At 39.0% G+C, this 16,196-nt stretch overlaps 1 long non-coding RNA gene across 5 annotated transcripts in view; it reads left to right on the plus strand.

The window, feature by feature from the left end:
- The first annotated feature begins 34 nt into the window (after positions 1-34).
- LOC121092946 overlaps positions 35-16,196 on the plus strand; it is a 39,020-nt gene continuing 22,858 nt past the window's right edge. For 3 of the 5 annotated variants that reach the window (XR_005829429.1, XR_005829430.1, XR_005829432.1), the window contains exons 1-6: positions 38-241; positions 1,444-1,536; positions 3,823-3,927; positions 4,327-4,451; positions 8,422-8,520; positions 12,626-12,748. This is a non-coding gene — a long non-coding RNA (uncharacterized LOC121092946). Of the gene's footprint in view, positions 242-1,443; positions 1,537-3,822; positions 3,928-4,326; positions 4,452-8,421; positions 8,521-12,625; positions 12,749-16,196 lie in introns of all 5 variants that reach the window. The other 2 variants (XR_005829431.1, XR_005829428.1) reach the window with 2 other exon arrangements.

A 16,196-nucleotide genomic window follows, 5' to 3' on the forward strand; every position in this document is an offset into this window, starting at 1 on the left:
CCTTCACTGTTCCACTTCCAGATAATTCTGAACACATTGAACACCATGGACTTTAATCCCCATGGGACTCCACTGATGATCATCTTCTACTGTGAAAACTCATCCTTTAGTCTAATCTTCTTTTTCCAATATTAAACTATTATGTAACTCTGTGAGGTCCCTACCTCTAGTCACTGTCTGTTTAGTTCATTTAAGAGCCTTTGATGGGACCTTCAATGTCTGAAGTTTCTGGAAGCTTGGGGTGAGTTGGAAGTACAGGAAAAATTTCTCAGCTAGATCTCTGTTATTTACATGCTTTTGACTCCTTCAAAGAATTCCAGCAGATTTAGGAGGCTCAGATTTCTTTTACATAAGTCATGTTTACTTTTTTTTAATGTGTTATTTTTATTCATGCATTCACTAATTCTGTTCTTTACTAGAGCTTCAGCCAATATGGCCAGTATGGACACTGGACTTAGTGATTTGTGGGTTCTTGAATCACCAAGTGGATTTATTTTTAAAAACTGATTTTTTACTAGTTACCTTTCAGTCCTTTGGTAATCGCAGCAATTTTCAACAAAAGGTTACATACTAAGGGTATTAGCTCAGATGATTCATACTTAATATTCTGTAAAAATCTTGTATGAATATCATCAGTGCCCAATGGTATGTTGTTACTCATTTTGTCCGGTTTGTAATCTATGTTTAACAACTATAAATTCAAGACAAGCCTTCTGTGAATGCCTTATAAGCAAGATACTGGTTTCAGAGTTGCTCTGAGATTCTCCAGGTGAACAGAGATTTTTAAAAAAAGAGCTTGGGATTTTTTGCAATGGCATTATCTTTTTTGAGTGCTTCTTTCATACCTGTATAGCTCACTGGCTCTTGCAAGCTTCTTGCTCTTGATGTGTTTAAGAAGGATTTATTACATTTTTTTTTTATTTCTTTAGCAAACTGCTTCTAAACTCTTTCTTCAGTCTATGTTATTGTGCTTTTACATTTAGTCTGCCAGAATTTATGTTCTTTTTAGTTTTCCTTTTTCAGACACAACTTCAGCTTTTTGCAGGATACCTTTTAACTTCCAACAGCCTCCCTGATCCTGCTATTTTATGATGCTAGCTTTTTGTTTTTCTCTCAAGTCTTTTTTGACAGGTTATATGCATTTACTTTGAGCCTCCAATATAGAATCCTAAAATAGTCTACCTGCCATCTGAAAACATTTTACCTTCTGGCTGGCACTCTGAGCGTTTTTTTAACAAATTTCCTCGTTTTTAAATTCCCTTTCTTTGGAATCAAGCACAACCACTGCATTTGCCAACATTTCTTCATTTCAGAGTATACAGTCATGAATCAGATAAAAGGATTAAGGGTTTTGGCCTAACCCAGTCTCTAGGAAGCCTGGAAATATCAGCCATTAAAATTTCACTAATGTTAATTTCACTAATGTCATTAACTGAGAAACAGGGAAGGAAGTGGCTTGCCATAGCTGGAGGTGGTGGAAGCTTTTGTCCTGGAACATCAGTTTCTCTCTCCAAGCTACAACAGACAAAATGACAGGTAATTGGGAAAAAAAGAGCAATCTGGGCTGATTTGTTGCCACATCACTAAAGTTTGATGCTAACTAGCTTGAGTGTTTTTGGGCAGAGCCCATCTCCACTGTGCTGGTGGGAACCAGAGTGAGACAGCAGTGTCATGTTGACAGGGTCCGGTTCTCACATAGGTGGACACAGGACTGATCCAGTATACCAAGAAGTCTGGAAGGACAGTGTATGAATGCAAGTAGTTCCTCACTGTGATAATGCTAGAGAATCAACAGCTTAGACTACCTCATGACTTCAGTTTGCATATAACAAAATCTTGGATAAGGTCTCACCAAAAAAGGACTAAGTCTGCGGCTGATAGAGGCTGGTATGGTAGCTGATTCTTTTTGGGTCTCTCCAGTTACAGGCAGCTCCAAAGCTGCTCTGAAACCGGTGGGGATAAGCAGTCCTTGCCAAGCAGGTGCTGTGCTTCAGTGTGCCACTAAAGCTTGCTTACCAGTGAAAAACATTTGCTCTGGGGTTGAAAAGCATCACCACTCAGCTACTGCAAAGTGCGTTTAAAGCCAGGGTGAACCAAACAACACTGGTTACAGTGCAACTGCTGACTAGCATTGACTGCTTAGCAACAGTGAGAGTGATATGGATACAGATGAATTGACTGTTTTCTGAGCAAGCTGGGTAGGAACAGAAGTAATTAGCTGCTAGCTGATGAAAAGGCATGCTTAATTATTAGTATAATTATAGATATAATAGACCAGGAATTATTCAGTAAAAGTAAGAAAGCCAATACGTTACAAAGGAGGTAATCAGAATGGAAGAGAAAATGACAGCACTGTGAACTCTTGAGAAGAAATGTAAAGAATTAAGATGATAAATCTGGAATCTTTTGGGTTTCCACTCTGACATATCTACTCAATTTAACAGTGGTGTAAGGGTATACAGAGGTAACAAGGTCTGTGGCTTGTATTATTTCTGGTTTTATATAATGTTGATTTAACTGATTGTATGCCACTGAAATTGAGCTGTATTTTCGTAAATCTTGTAACTGCACAACTTAACAAGGATCTTTGTCCTTCTTCCAGCAGTGCTACAGTACAACCATTAATTTGATGGGTCCTGTGGGGAGCTGAGCTATAGCTGGCTCTGATTGATATTGGTAATTGATTATGGTTATTTGATAAGGCACCACTGCTTTTGCTTGGCACCCTGAGAAGTAGTTGTGACTAAGAAGTGATCATGTTATTCAGCTGCCCTGCCTGGCCACTGCATCTTAAACTGTTTTCCATGTTCACTGAGGAGATGGCTGGAGATAACAGGCTGAACGTGCAGTGACATTAGAAATACGTCATAACCAGAGACATTAGAAATATGTCATTAGTATAGGATGTATAATCAATGAAATGGGTAATCTGGGGAAGATTTTGAGTACATCTCTTCAGATATTAAAATGGGCATGGGTAGTGCTGGTCTTGCTTTTGTGCCAGGAATTGGACTGGATGCTGATGGCAGCAGCAGTGATCTGGTGTCTTCTATAAGAATCTGGAACTGAAAGGCTCAAGATGTATGCAGTTTTTTCTAAAATTATAGTGGTTTCTAAAATTGTGGCAGTGGAATGGGAGACTGGCACCAGCAGCTGTAATCTAGGCTCTTTGAGTCTGAGGGTAGTGGTGCCAAATTATTGCAAACCCTTTTGCCCATTGCACTGGTTAGAAAGGAAAATCAAGATAAAAAGATTTTATTGAATTACTATTTGAGGACTAATTATTAAAATGGCTTTTGATTAATGAGTTGTGAGTCAAGCTGGTTTGGCAAATAGCATTTTGATAAGGTATTTGTAAGACAGATAGTCTTAAGATGGTAAGATGAACGTAAAACACTAACCTTAATGATGATGTTAATGCAGAAATGATGTAAATGTGCATGAGCAATTACTGTGTGAAGTCACTGGGGTACATCAGGATAAATTGAGTACAGACAAACGCTAATCAGCATGAGCTGAGCACAGAATCACTGAAAAGTGAAGCTGGAAGAAATATCATCTGATCACTTTGTCCATCTCCTTCCACAATAGAATTGAATCTGCTTATGACATTCTTGGCATGTGCAGAACTGTTGTTTCTTTTCCATTTTGTGGTAGACTCTTATTTGCTACAGGACGATTACTGCACCAATCCTGATTCTGTCAGGACTGTTACCGTATCTCTCCATGGTCTTCTCTCTTTGAGCACCTCCTGTTCTCAGTCTTTTGATTCAGGTCATGTTTTCCAGATCTCTAACCATTATTGTTATTCTTGTTGCTTAGCCTGTCAGCCTTTCTTGAGGAGCAGTACCCAAGACTGGATGTGCCTCTGCACTGAGGCGTTACTAATACTGAGTACTGTGAAAGGACCTGCAAGATGTCTTGCAAGTAATTCTTCTGTTAATATATCTGTGTAGTGTTTTCTCTTGCTTAGGACAATAACCTTTGTTCAGCTTGTGATCTATCAGAACCTTCAGATATTTTTTTTTCCAGACTGCTTTCTACCCAGCTGATGTCTGTTCTGTATTTGTGCACTTTACTGCTGCCTAAGTTAAAACATTACATTTTTACAATTGAGATGACTCCTATATTTGTAGACAACTTGTCCAAGTTGTCAAAAGTTTTTAATACTGCTATCCCCCATGTATTTGTAGCCACTCTTCACAGATTTAATCTTGGCAGATTTAATAAACACACAGTCCATTCCCTCATCCAGGCTATCAATAAAATATTGAATGGAACTTATGAACAGCTGAGTAACCATTCAATTTGTCCTTTACATTTCAGTGAACCATTGGAAACTACTCTCAGAGTGCAGATTCCAACCAGATTTGTGTCATGACTTCAGCCAGGGCATTCTTGCACTCATGAATCTCTTGTGGGACAATGTCAGGAGCCTCAGTGACATTGAGGTATGTAATATCTGCTGCTTCTTCCTTATCCACAAAGTCTCATCCATCGGAGAGTGAAATTAGGTTGAGTCAGCTTGTTTTCTTCATGAGGAATTCATGTTGACAAGTACTCATCTCCTTATTAGTTTCTATGTGCTTAGAAATCATTCAGATTATTCTGGTGTTTTTCTTTTCCTGGGAGTTACGTCTTTTGGTATCTTAGTTAGTCTATTTGACTTGTAGATGACTGCTAGTGGTCCTGGTTGTTTGAACGTGTGAGAACTTTGTGGACAGTTGTGAAGGCAAAAGATACAAACCCGCACCAAAAGAAACTCTGGGCCAAATGTGAAATTCCTGTGATAAAGCACAGAGACACAAAAGGTTCTTAAGAGAGCGATGGAAGGAATGTTTTAACAAAAATAAGTTATTTCAGTCTGAGAAATTATGGTGTAAACAGCTTAAATTAAAAAAGAGATTTCAGGACAGCTTGGAAGAATTCTGAAAAGTTTGAACTACGAGTCTGAACAGTCTTGTAGAAATATGGTCAGGGTCATGTAAAATAAAAAGTGGAAAACCATAATTTTGGCCTGCACTGACTTCTTTGCCTATAATAGATTGGTAGTGAACATCTAAGAAAATAGAAATAGAGATTAGACTAAATTTCATAACCTTTTAACCCAGAAAGCCTGGATCTCCTCAGCAAAGTGTTTTCTGAACTCTAATATATGCTCAGTGTTGACACGGGCTTATTCATAGAACTGAATGACCTTTGCACAGCTCAACAAGAAGTGCATGTGTGATAAGTTTTAGTATCTCCTGTTCAGTACACCCATGTGACTGTAAGTTTGATCTTACCAAAAGAAGGTATTATACTTCTGCTGGAGTGTTTGATACCGTGTGTATAGGAAGTGTATATATATTCATATGAACACTCCAGTATATGAGCCAAGGAAGAAAATATGCACTGCATTGGTATGAGTGACTGGCTGGTTTTCAGAAACTTTGGTTTTGCCTGAATTCAGAATTGTAACGGGCAGAAAGATGCCACCCAACAAACTCTTTATCTGTGCTGTGCATTAACAAGCCTTTGGGTCAGCACCATTTCTGCTGTGCATTTTGTTATATAGAATTATCGTCATGGTCATGCCTTGAACTGTTTGGAAGCGGGAACTGCTGGCAGAAGAGGGAAATCAGAAGTGTCATCAGACTCCCAAAATAAAGGCAGATGTATTCGATGTTGGCTGCAGGAATTTTGAAGTGTGAGCAGGCGCCCTGTTATGACCCTTCTTTTGTCTGTTTTTTCACCATTTTCTGCAGTATAGATCCCTTCTTCTTCCTGGTCTTTTATGCTTAAGGAGCTGTAGAAGTACTCTAGAAGTCATTTGTGTACGGAAAAATGTTTTTGCTTTCTGGTATCTTTGGGTTTACATGTGCCCTCTACAGACAGGTCCTCACTGCAGGGTCAGAAATGTGCTTGGTGATGAAGCAGAGACGCACGTGGGTGTACTGAGGACAGGGGTGCAAGGCAGTACAGTACAGATTTTATAATACAGAGGTGAGTCATTTCCTAATAGTGAGGACTTTTGAGTATTAACTTTAGCTGACTTCCACTACAAGGCAGCTGTTAATGTATTGCTATGAATTGGTTTGGAAAAAAAAAAGATTAAAATTGCAGAAGTAGATAAATTTTGAAGAGACAGAAATAATAATGACATTAAAATTGGCTGAAAGAACTGAGCTGCAGTAACAATGGAACATTTTAAAAATAAATGGGTAGCTAGGAAAGGGTGTACGGAGACATGCTGTTTGGAGATCACACAGGCACCTAAGCTTGACAGTTTCAGTGACTGCGTGAAATAGAGAAACACAGCCAAGCCCCCGCTCTCTCCCAGCATATTATACTTCACAGCAATCAGGTTTAGTAACACGTTGCTGAGAAAAAGACTCCCACTATTTAGTATTCATTATAGATGGAATTTTTCAGATTGCAGCACAGCAGTGTAAATAAGCCAAACTGGAGGATGAGTGGAGAACAGCATTTCTCCATGCTCTGGTTTATTTCTTTTTGATATTCACTAGCTACACAAGCCTATGGTAACACCAATTTTAGGAAGGGAAAGTAACTCGAACCACCACCATTTTCCAGCGTTCTTGCAGGAAGCCAACACAACAGGAGGCAAAACACAATTCCTGCAGTAGGACAGGCATGTGGCTCCCTTGTGAGGCTGAAACATCTGGTAGATTTGTTTCTGTGAGTCGTCGTGGATCTGCAGGCCTGCCTGGGTTCTGCCAGCTGCCTGCTTTATATTCCATTTATATTGCATTTTGTAAACCTTGTTTGCATGAGGAGGGAGCCTGTCCAGAGGGACAGGGGAGCTGCTGTGCTGGGACACCTACATCTGTGAGCAAAAAGCAGCCTGGACAGGCCAGTATCCGAAGAGGTACCCTAAATACCCTGAGGCTGACAAACTGCTGTTATGTCCAAGTGTGACACCAGCCAGTGACAGCACCCAGAGAGCTTGCAGAGAGAGGTGCATGGCCCACGCTGCATCTCATGGGAGCTGGCCCCTCTTTTTTTGGTGTGAGATTGTTTCTTCCAGGTGAGCTGGATGCCAGCCACCCAGAAAAGCAACACAGCTTTTCCATCATCCATGAATCATTAATTCCTGTAAGCCACAAGGGTACTGAGCACTACAGCAGAGGTGGGAGCTGTGGTATAGGGAAGTGCACACAGGCTTTCACCCCAGGCTCCCTGTAGCCTCCCCAGAGCCTGCCTAGCAGAAGAGAGATCCAGCATGCTGAAGAAAGGCCATGTATGACAGCTCTGCTCCATACATACCGCCTGTGTGAATGCAGAGAGCCTGTAATAACAGAAGATCTTTCTAGCTCCCCTCTCTGAACGAGTGAGTTCACATCATTCTGCTGACACAGGTGCATTCCTGCTTTTGAATGTGCATACTCCTTTGGGAGTTGCTTCCCCATATTCCCTACCTGTCTTTTACCTGGCCCTGATACAACCTTCTCGCAGACCCTGTTGAAACTTGGTGCTAGAGGTTCCTCTGCCTGCCTCACCCAGCATCCAGGTCCCTGCTCCCTGCAGTGCCATGGCCGAATCTTCCCCATCCTTCCCCTTCCAGCTGGAGGTGTTAGATGTCCTCTTTCCTCCAAAGCCTTCCTTCTTTGAAAACACCTTGGTGGATACCTGCCTTTATTTTCAGAGGGATTCATGACAGAGTATCTTAGGAGTATTTGATTTCCCCCCACAAGTACCTCACAGTAATACCTAACTTAAAAATGGGACCTATTCAATAGTGTGGGAGCTTCTTAAAAGGAAATTAAAAGCAGCTGCTATAAGGATGCAGAAGATGAGAAACTAGATAGAAACACCCTATCTGAAGCTCAGAGCAATATATCACTCAGTGAAATAATTCTGCAAGGAACCAAAAAGGCAATATTCTAACAGCAGAGTAGAGACTATTTAAAATCAGGGATTTCTCAGCAAATAAAGAAACTATTAAAAAAAAAAAAAGGAAAAAAGCATTAACTGTGAAGATGCATCTGTAGGGCAGGCAAGGGAAAATTTTAAGGTGCTGACTCACTAAAGGAATAATAAAAATACTAGTAAAAATATTTTCAGAACTGCCGGAGTCAGGTACTTTTCCAGAAGTTTGGTCAACAAATGACAAGTCTGTAAAAGGATCACTGTAAGAAAGGAAAACTGCTTTGAAAAGTAAACTGAAGATTTGTGTTGGTGCTTATTATGGTTGAGGTAGGTTGTTCTCCCATGAGAGCCAAACTTATGGGGACAAGTGTAAGGAACTGTCTCAAAATAAATGACAATAAAATGCATTTTAGGACTAATTGATAAGATGAAGAGTCAGAGATTGCCAAGACCATATGGTAATCACTCAAGAGCTCTGGAGGAAAACAAATATGCAATTATAGAGCTACTACAGTGTGTAACCTGTCACTTAAATCACTCTCCCTGCAGGAGGGATGGAAGATGGTAAATGTGACAACAATCTCTGAGAAGGTCCCCAGGAGCAGAGTGGAGAACTGCAGACTGTCACACTGGAGTCTGTACTGAGAAGTGAGTAGAAATTGATGAAATGGATAAACCCTAACATATTAGGAAAAGTTTTTCTAGTGAGAAACCACATTTCACAAATATTTTAGAGCCCTTGAAAGGGTCCTGAAGATGCAACTTAAGGTGACCTAGTCATAACAACATAAGAAATGCTCCAATGGGTCAGACCAATGGTTCATCTGCCTGCATTGTCCACCAATTGTTGCTGTGACTAAGTTTTTACAAGTCTCACTTGTATCTCCCTTGTCACCTTCTCTCTGAACTAGGAAGCCCCTTTAGTGTCTCTTCCAAAGCAACAACTAGAAATCAGTTTCATCTGCTTGATGGCTCTTTACAAAACTTGTAATTGAGCTGTAAAATCACTTGCCATAGGATATTATGGATGCTCAAAGTTTACTTATGCTCTAGGGGTAACAGGCAGAGTTAATGGAGAGAAGTTAAAGCATAACCTGTTAAACAGTAAACCCAAGGATTGTGACTCAAAAAGTCCCAAGACACATATTATTGGAAAACAGAGTGATATTCCAAGAAAGCGCTGTTGCATGCCTGGTATGTGTTCTTAAACTCCTTCCTCCTCTGTATTGAAAACCAGATGATGCAGTAGAGGAACCTTCGATCTGACCCAGTGCAGCTTTTCTTGTGCTTTGTTATGTTCTGTCAAAAGAAAATGAAACATAGATATGAATGTAAACACTTCTGATGGTAACAGTGAACGCTGAACAGTGAACGCTGAACTCATCTCCCCACTATACAAGCAAACAATGAATTTTTATTTGAATGCTAATGAAGATCTCACCACGATGCTGTTAGGTCTCATCTAGCAATATAAAGAGAAAAGCTACATGTTGGAAATAAAGAAAGGACCTTTATAAAGGGATGAAAATGTATTGCAAATATTAATGTTATTAACCATTCACAGGTCAAAAATATACTTGAAGCTACTGATGTAATTTGAAGTAGGTAAACAAGTGTTAAGAAATTTTTCTTACAATTAGTGCATCTGTTATGATCTGAAAAGGAGAAATTTGTATTTCTTGTATCCCTTTAACTCCAAATGATCCAGGGTTTGTAATCAAAAAGCATATCTTTCTACAGCCATCTAATCTGTTCTGGATCTCTATTGGTTTTTGCATCAGAGCTGAGGCAAGCTTCTTTTACAAATTTGTGCTGCAGTCTACTAAAAGAGCTGTTCCTTGCCAGGAGAATATTACATACAGTTCTGAGAAAAATGAACAGAGTCAGCTTGTTTGAGAGCTAACTGATGCTTACTCACAACACTGATAAGCCTGACATTTACTGAGAAGTGCCACAATTCTCAGTCCAATGAAAAATCCCAAGAGGATGTTTTTTTCAATGACGTTTCATGTTCTATTGACTCAGGATAATCTGGAGTTTTCTAAAGTATTTTACTAAAAAAAAAAGAATAAATTAAATGTGGAGCCCAACTCCTCCACTTGAGTTACCTGGGGATGTACTAGCCTTCCTTGGCGCGTCTGTTAATGGTTGTGGTATGTTTAATGATGCTGTACAAGTTGTCAACGTCTTCTGTGTCATATTTCATTCCTGTAGTGTATTAAAAGCACTTATGCAAGAGTTCTTGGTGCCTTGATTGCAATTACAAAAATTATACTTGGAATAATGCCACTTAGCACCTCCACAGAGAAGCCAAAGCTTGTAGTGAAATACCTGTTTGTGATACTAGGAGTGTTCTGGCTGTTAGAGCAGTCTTTGCATGTTGGTCTGTGCTTTGTCTTTCTGTAGCATCCACTGTATCTGGCCTTGCAGGATTCTTCTGGAATAGGCCCTGCCTGAAAAAGCTCTCAGAACGCTTTTGAATGTTCAAGTAGATTATGTCAAGCAGTTCCCTTTTGATCATTATTATAAAGATATGTTCAAATAATTCTGAAATATTAGTGATGCAAAATTTTCATTACAGACACTGTGATAATTAGCTCCTACCATATCATACTCCTTATCTCGGAATTCCATTATTCCACTTTTAATTATCATTTTGACCAACTTTCAATGTACAAAGCTGTTTCTCTGGCTCATCTTATATCCTTTTAAAGTAGACAAGAAACTGAAATAATGGCTAAGAATTTTCTGTCAAAATTGTTTTTCAGGGGAAAAAAAATCTTGTTTATCAAAACTTGAACTTTTCACAGGAACATATGTTCCAGATGTCAGGAGTTGCAAAATCCATCACTTCAGGTGGTAGTTTGTTCCCAAATTTAATCATCACTGCTGTTAAAAAATGTGGGTTTCATTTCTGGTTTGAATCACTTTCATTTTTCAGCCCTTAGTCTTTCTTCTGTCTCTGCTAGATTAAAAAACGTTGGTTGATATTTTCCCCTTGTGAAAGTATTTATCGAATCGCCCCACAATTGAGCTGTTTAAGTTTCCCAGTTACATGTTCTTCTCTCCTCATATACTTTTTATGGCTCTTTTCTGCCCCCAATCTAATCTTTCAACAGCTTTAAATGTGAACATCAGAATTAGATATACTAGTGGTTTCAATGATGCTGTACCCAGAGGTTGAACGGATTCCTTATTTCTAATCACTTCTCTCGTTTTATCACGCTTTTACCTTGAGCATTTGTGGTGAGCTCCTAGCCCATTAAGACCTCCTAAGTCATAACCATTGCACTCCAAGATAGAGTTTTCTGTTCTGTAAGAGCAGCCCATATTCTCTGTTGGTTCATTGACTGCCTCTTCTTGAACTTACTTCTCGTGTACCTTGCATAATATTAAGTAGAGAGCAGCCTCTCTTCTTGGATGTTCAGGATCTAACAGTTCTGAAAAGCAGCCATACTCTGTTTCTATAAATTGGTTTTCTAACCTTTTTTTTCCCTTTGTTCCATTATATCGATTTATTTATGAATAATAGAGGTTCCCGTGTTTAGTATTTCACCTCTCAACACTAAGCACTCAGTCTTCTTTCTCTGGTGACTGATGGGATAACTCTACTCATATATTAACATTCTTACTGTCAGACAGTTTCAGTGTATAGTCTTTTCCAGTAAGAATTTTAGTCTGACTAGATTCCTTAAAACATTTTCTTTGATAGAAAAAAAATTCTTTTACTTTTATACTCTATTTTCCATAATTCATGGCCACATACTGTTGTATACTGTTGATTTTGTCACTGGGATTTACTATTTTCTGCTGTGTCAAGACCTGAATTTATTACCTGTGTTTTACTTCATCTAGCTTTTTTTTTTTTAATTAAAAAAATAATATTGTTTTTATATACTTGCAAGTATAGTTCTTAATCTGGGGGCACCTTTGCTTGGCTTCTTAGTCCAATGTCATTTTGATATAATAAAATTTCACCTACAAACTGTTTCTATCCCTGTACTAAGCTTTTTCTCTGAACTAGCTGGATATGCAGAATATTTTTGTTTTACCAACGCTTAGCAATCTGTTTGCCTTAGCTCATGACAGATTTCCCCTAGCTCCCACTTAATTAAATACATCATATATATTTTCCTTGTGAAAAGTCTGATTTCACTTTTGACTTTTGATGGAGACCATCACCTCCGGATGGCATCTTCTTCCCCTCTGCCTAATTGGAGTTGTGTGTATAACTGGAAGGATTTCAGAGGAACTGTCAACAGTACCCTGGGGCTAGATCCTCTAGCCAGCAGTCTGACTTTGCCTTCCAGGATCTTTCAATTGCATTTCCCTTTAAAATTTGTGACATGCAGTAGGACCTCATGCTCCTCCCTAGCACTTTCTAGCATCCACCTAGGTGTCTCATAAAAGACTCCTTCATATTTTGCCTATAAGTCAGCAAATCTGTCATCACATGTGTGGCTGCTGGTATGCTCCTGGTATTTAAATTCCTATCAGCACAGTAGACGAGAAGTTCTCAACTGAAAATGTATTTTCAGATATAGCCTTCCTGGAGTTGTCAGCTTGCTTTTCCTCAGCTGGAAGGCAGCTTCCTGCTATGTTAATACTATGCTGTGCTAAACTATCCATTGTGAGAGGGGACTGAGCCTCCTGGAAGGCGAGAGGAGAGCAAGCGGTTGCAGCCTGGCCTAGTCCCTCATGTCCTTTTACACTGTTTTTATGCCTTAGATTTGTTCTCTCTTTGTTTCTCCAGATTAGAAGCTCTGGCCTCAAACTGCTCTGGGTATGTGCTCTGAGAGCCGTGTGGGCAATGAAGACAGTAGCTGAAGCAATTACTGAAGCATTAGTGACTACCCTGGAAGCTCTTGGAAGGCAGGTAAGATCACTGAGCACTATAGAAAGGCAAACACAGTTTACTTTTTCAAAAAAGAGAAATCAGGGAATTAGAGACTGCTATTTCCTGAAACAAGTCTAAAAAAATATTACATGATCAATTTAAAGCAAATAGAAGATAAAAAGGAAAAAAAAGACATAGATTTACTAAGAATTAATCATGCAACCTTAACTCTAATTTCCTTCTTTGAGAAAAGAATGTCTAGTAGATGAAGAGGAGGCAGCAGATGGGACATATTTTGCTTTAGGAAAGCTTTTGAAACTGTTCCACATGATTCTTTCAGAAGCAGACTAAAGAAATATGGTCTATATCAGTGTGCCCAGTATTTCTGGCTGGGTGAGACACTTACCTTGTTTCTGTATAAGGGAGAGACCATATGGTGCAGCCCTTCCTCTAATGCATAACTGTATTGTGCAAGTGTAGAAAAGCCAGTGCTTTCTGGGGCAATGAGATTTATTGCGTATGTGCAGGCAGATTCACATACTGCCGTGATCAGAGGCACTAAGTGGACTCCCAGCAAAGCTGGCCTGCAGTGTGCTCAAAATAGCCCATCCAGCGGGCAGCCCTCCCTGTTGACTCTGGTCTGGATGCATAAGAGAGTGAGGGAGACCACAGCCAAATTCGTTGTCCTGGCAGGCCCTGTGCAGTTCATAGCTTGAGATTCATCATTTGGAAGGGACGTGATATTACTGTAATGGGGGTGGCAATGGTGCGCTGTCAGACTGGGAGGTTATTTTGACCAGAGTCCTGCTGGCATATGTTCTGGGCCCAGTTCTGTTCAGTTTTTTAATTAATGACCTCTATGATTTAACAAAGAACTCCCTCATAAAATTTGTGGATAAACCAAGATGCACTTTGAAGGTCAGGATCAGACTTCTCATGATCTTGAGAGACTGGAGAAAGTGATCCAGAAATCAACAGTGTGAAATAAAAAGAAACAAGTGCTGTGTGCCACATTTATGAAAGAGGAAACAAATAGCAAAATATTAAAAAAAGGTATAACTGCCTGAGGCATGCCAGGAAAAGATGTGGGAATTAGAGAAAATAAAATATTAAACATGAGTGAGCAATCACAAACTTCTCATACTGGGAGGTGTTAATGAAATGTATTATTAAAAACATGGGAGGAATTCTCATTTTTTGCAGTGCTGTTGAGGCCTTTGCTGGACTTCTGTGTCCACACTTTGTGCTAGAGGGAGCTGGTGTTGTGAATCATGTGGGTACCGGCCACAGAGGAATGAGTAGGAAAGAAATTTTGAAAGTGGAATCACAGTGTTATAAATTGTCACAGTATCAGACAAGCACATTCTTAGTCGTTGGTGAGGCAGTTTTTACAAGAGAGATAAGCTATATAAATCAATGTGAAACTAGATTGCAAACTAGGTTTTAACATTCAAAAGCAATGAGGTATTTTTATAGTTGACAGTTGTGGAAACTCACCAAATAAGCAACAGCACATGGTTCAAGATCACAACTCCTTTTCAAGAGAAATAAGAAAATTCTTGTAACTTAGAAAAATTGAAGGAATTGAAATGAATAACATTGAGGAAGGAAATAGCAAAGAATGGTCTCAGCAATTAAAAGTCCCAGCTAAGCAGGCCACATGAAAAATGGGCAACTAGATCAATAAAAAATGTAGAAATATATCTATACAAATGCTGCAACTCTGAAGCCTAAAAGAGGTGAACTAGACTGTCTGATTTTAAAGGAAGTTATTGACATAATAAATGCCTCAGAAACTTGGCAGAAGGGTAGGAAACTGTAATAATAGGGAACAAATTACAGAGGAAGGCTGGAAAGGGGTACATTAGTGGTGAAGCAGTGGAGAGTATGAGGAATTGTCCCTAAATGAAGTTTCAGCAGAGGACATTTTGGAACAAATCAATAAAAAGAACAGTAAGAAAGCACCAAGATAAGATGATACTCAATCAAGAGTTCTGAAAGACCTCAAACACTAGATTAAGAGAAAGCTAAATGTAGCATGAAAAGTGTCATTTAAGTTGACCACACTGCAAGAAGGATGGAAAGTGGCAAATGTGTCTTCAGCCTTGAGCAAAAGGACTCCAGGACAAATGTGGAAAACCACCGATCAGTAAATCTCACTTCCAAACTGAATAAGTGGGTAAAAACTACAATAATAAAGAAGAGAACTAGTAGACAATTTCATAAATGTGATTTATTTGGAAAAAGTCATTACAGTTCTTGCAGAAGGAGACTGTGTCTCATAAATCTGTTTGAACTCTTTGAAGATGTCAACAAGCTTGTAGGTAAGGCTGATCTAGTTGATAAAGTGTGTACGGACTTCCAAACAAATGTCAGTAAGTCTTTCTGCAAAAACTCTTAAAGTAGTTGAGCTGAGATAATAAGATGTCCTCTCGTAAGTAAATAAGATGGAAACAAAATGGGACGAAAAGTGGGAGAAAAGATCAGTTTTTCCAGTGAAAGGAACTCTGCAGCTTAGTCATGCAACTATTTGATTTAGGACCTGTGGTTTTCAGTATCTTAGAAGTGATTTGAAAAGAGGGGTGAATGTTGCTGTGACAAGGTTTGTGGATGACACGCAATTAGCTCAAATAGTGAAATCTGACCCTGAGAAGAGAGGCAGATGGTTCTCATGGCAGTGAGTGACTCTGTCAGAAATAGCACTTGGAAGTCAATGCTAGTAAATGCAAAGTAGTTCGTTTGGGAATATACATGTTCAATTATATATTATACGTATTCAATTACAGATTGAACTTTACATTATTATCACTTAGAAATAGAGTTGCTGTAGGATAACTCTCTGAAGCATTAATGCAGTGGCCACAGCAATAAAAAATTCAAACTAAATGAGAAATTTTTAGAAAAGGAAAAAAGGAAAAGAAAAACATAATTATGTGATTATGTCACTGTATAAATGTTTGGCAAACCCACGTATTGATTAATATGTGCAGTTCTGTTCATCCTGTCTTCATAAAGAATATAATAGAACTAAAAAGGATGGGTGGGAGTTACAGAGCTCAGAGATTTAAACACCTAAATTTAGATTTCTACCTGTAGGTGTCAATCTATGAGGTAGATATCTAAACTCAAACACTGAATCAAAGCATTTTAATCTGGATTCCACCCACAGAAAGTGGATGAGGATAGAATGGTTTTCATATCAGGACAGAGAAAATATTCAGGCATGGGACAGAGATATTGAGATCTCCTAGCTAGCTAGGAAACAGTGAAGAGTGTGTGGCTATTAATTTTAAGAACAGGAGAAGTTAAGGATACCCCATGAAATTATGAGGCATCAGGTCTAAACCAGGAAGTCACACATTCTCATATAACTTATTACTAAATTGTAGAACTTATTGCCAGAGGCTGTTAAGTAGGTCAAAAGTATAAATGAATTAAGAATTTCTGGAAGGCTGATGGGAAGTTAGTGTCCTGCCAAACAGAATTA

Source organism: Falco naumanni, chromosome 8 (genome assembly GCF_017639655.2).
Source record: "Falco naumanni isolate bFalNau1 chromosome 8, bFalNau1.pat, whole genome shotgun sequence".
In the NCBI taxonomy this organism is placed as follows: Eukaryota; Metazoa; Chordata; class Aves; order Falconiformes; family Falconidae; genus Falco; species Falco naumanni.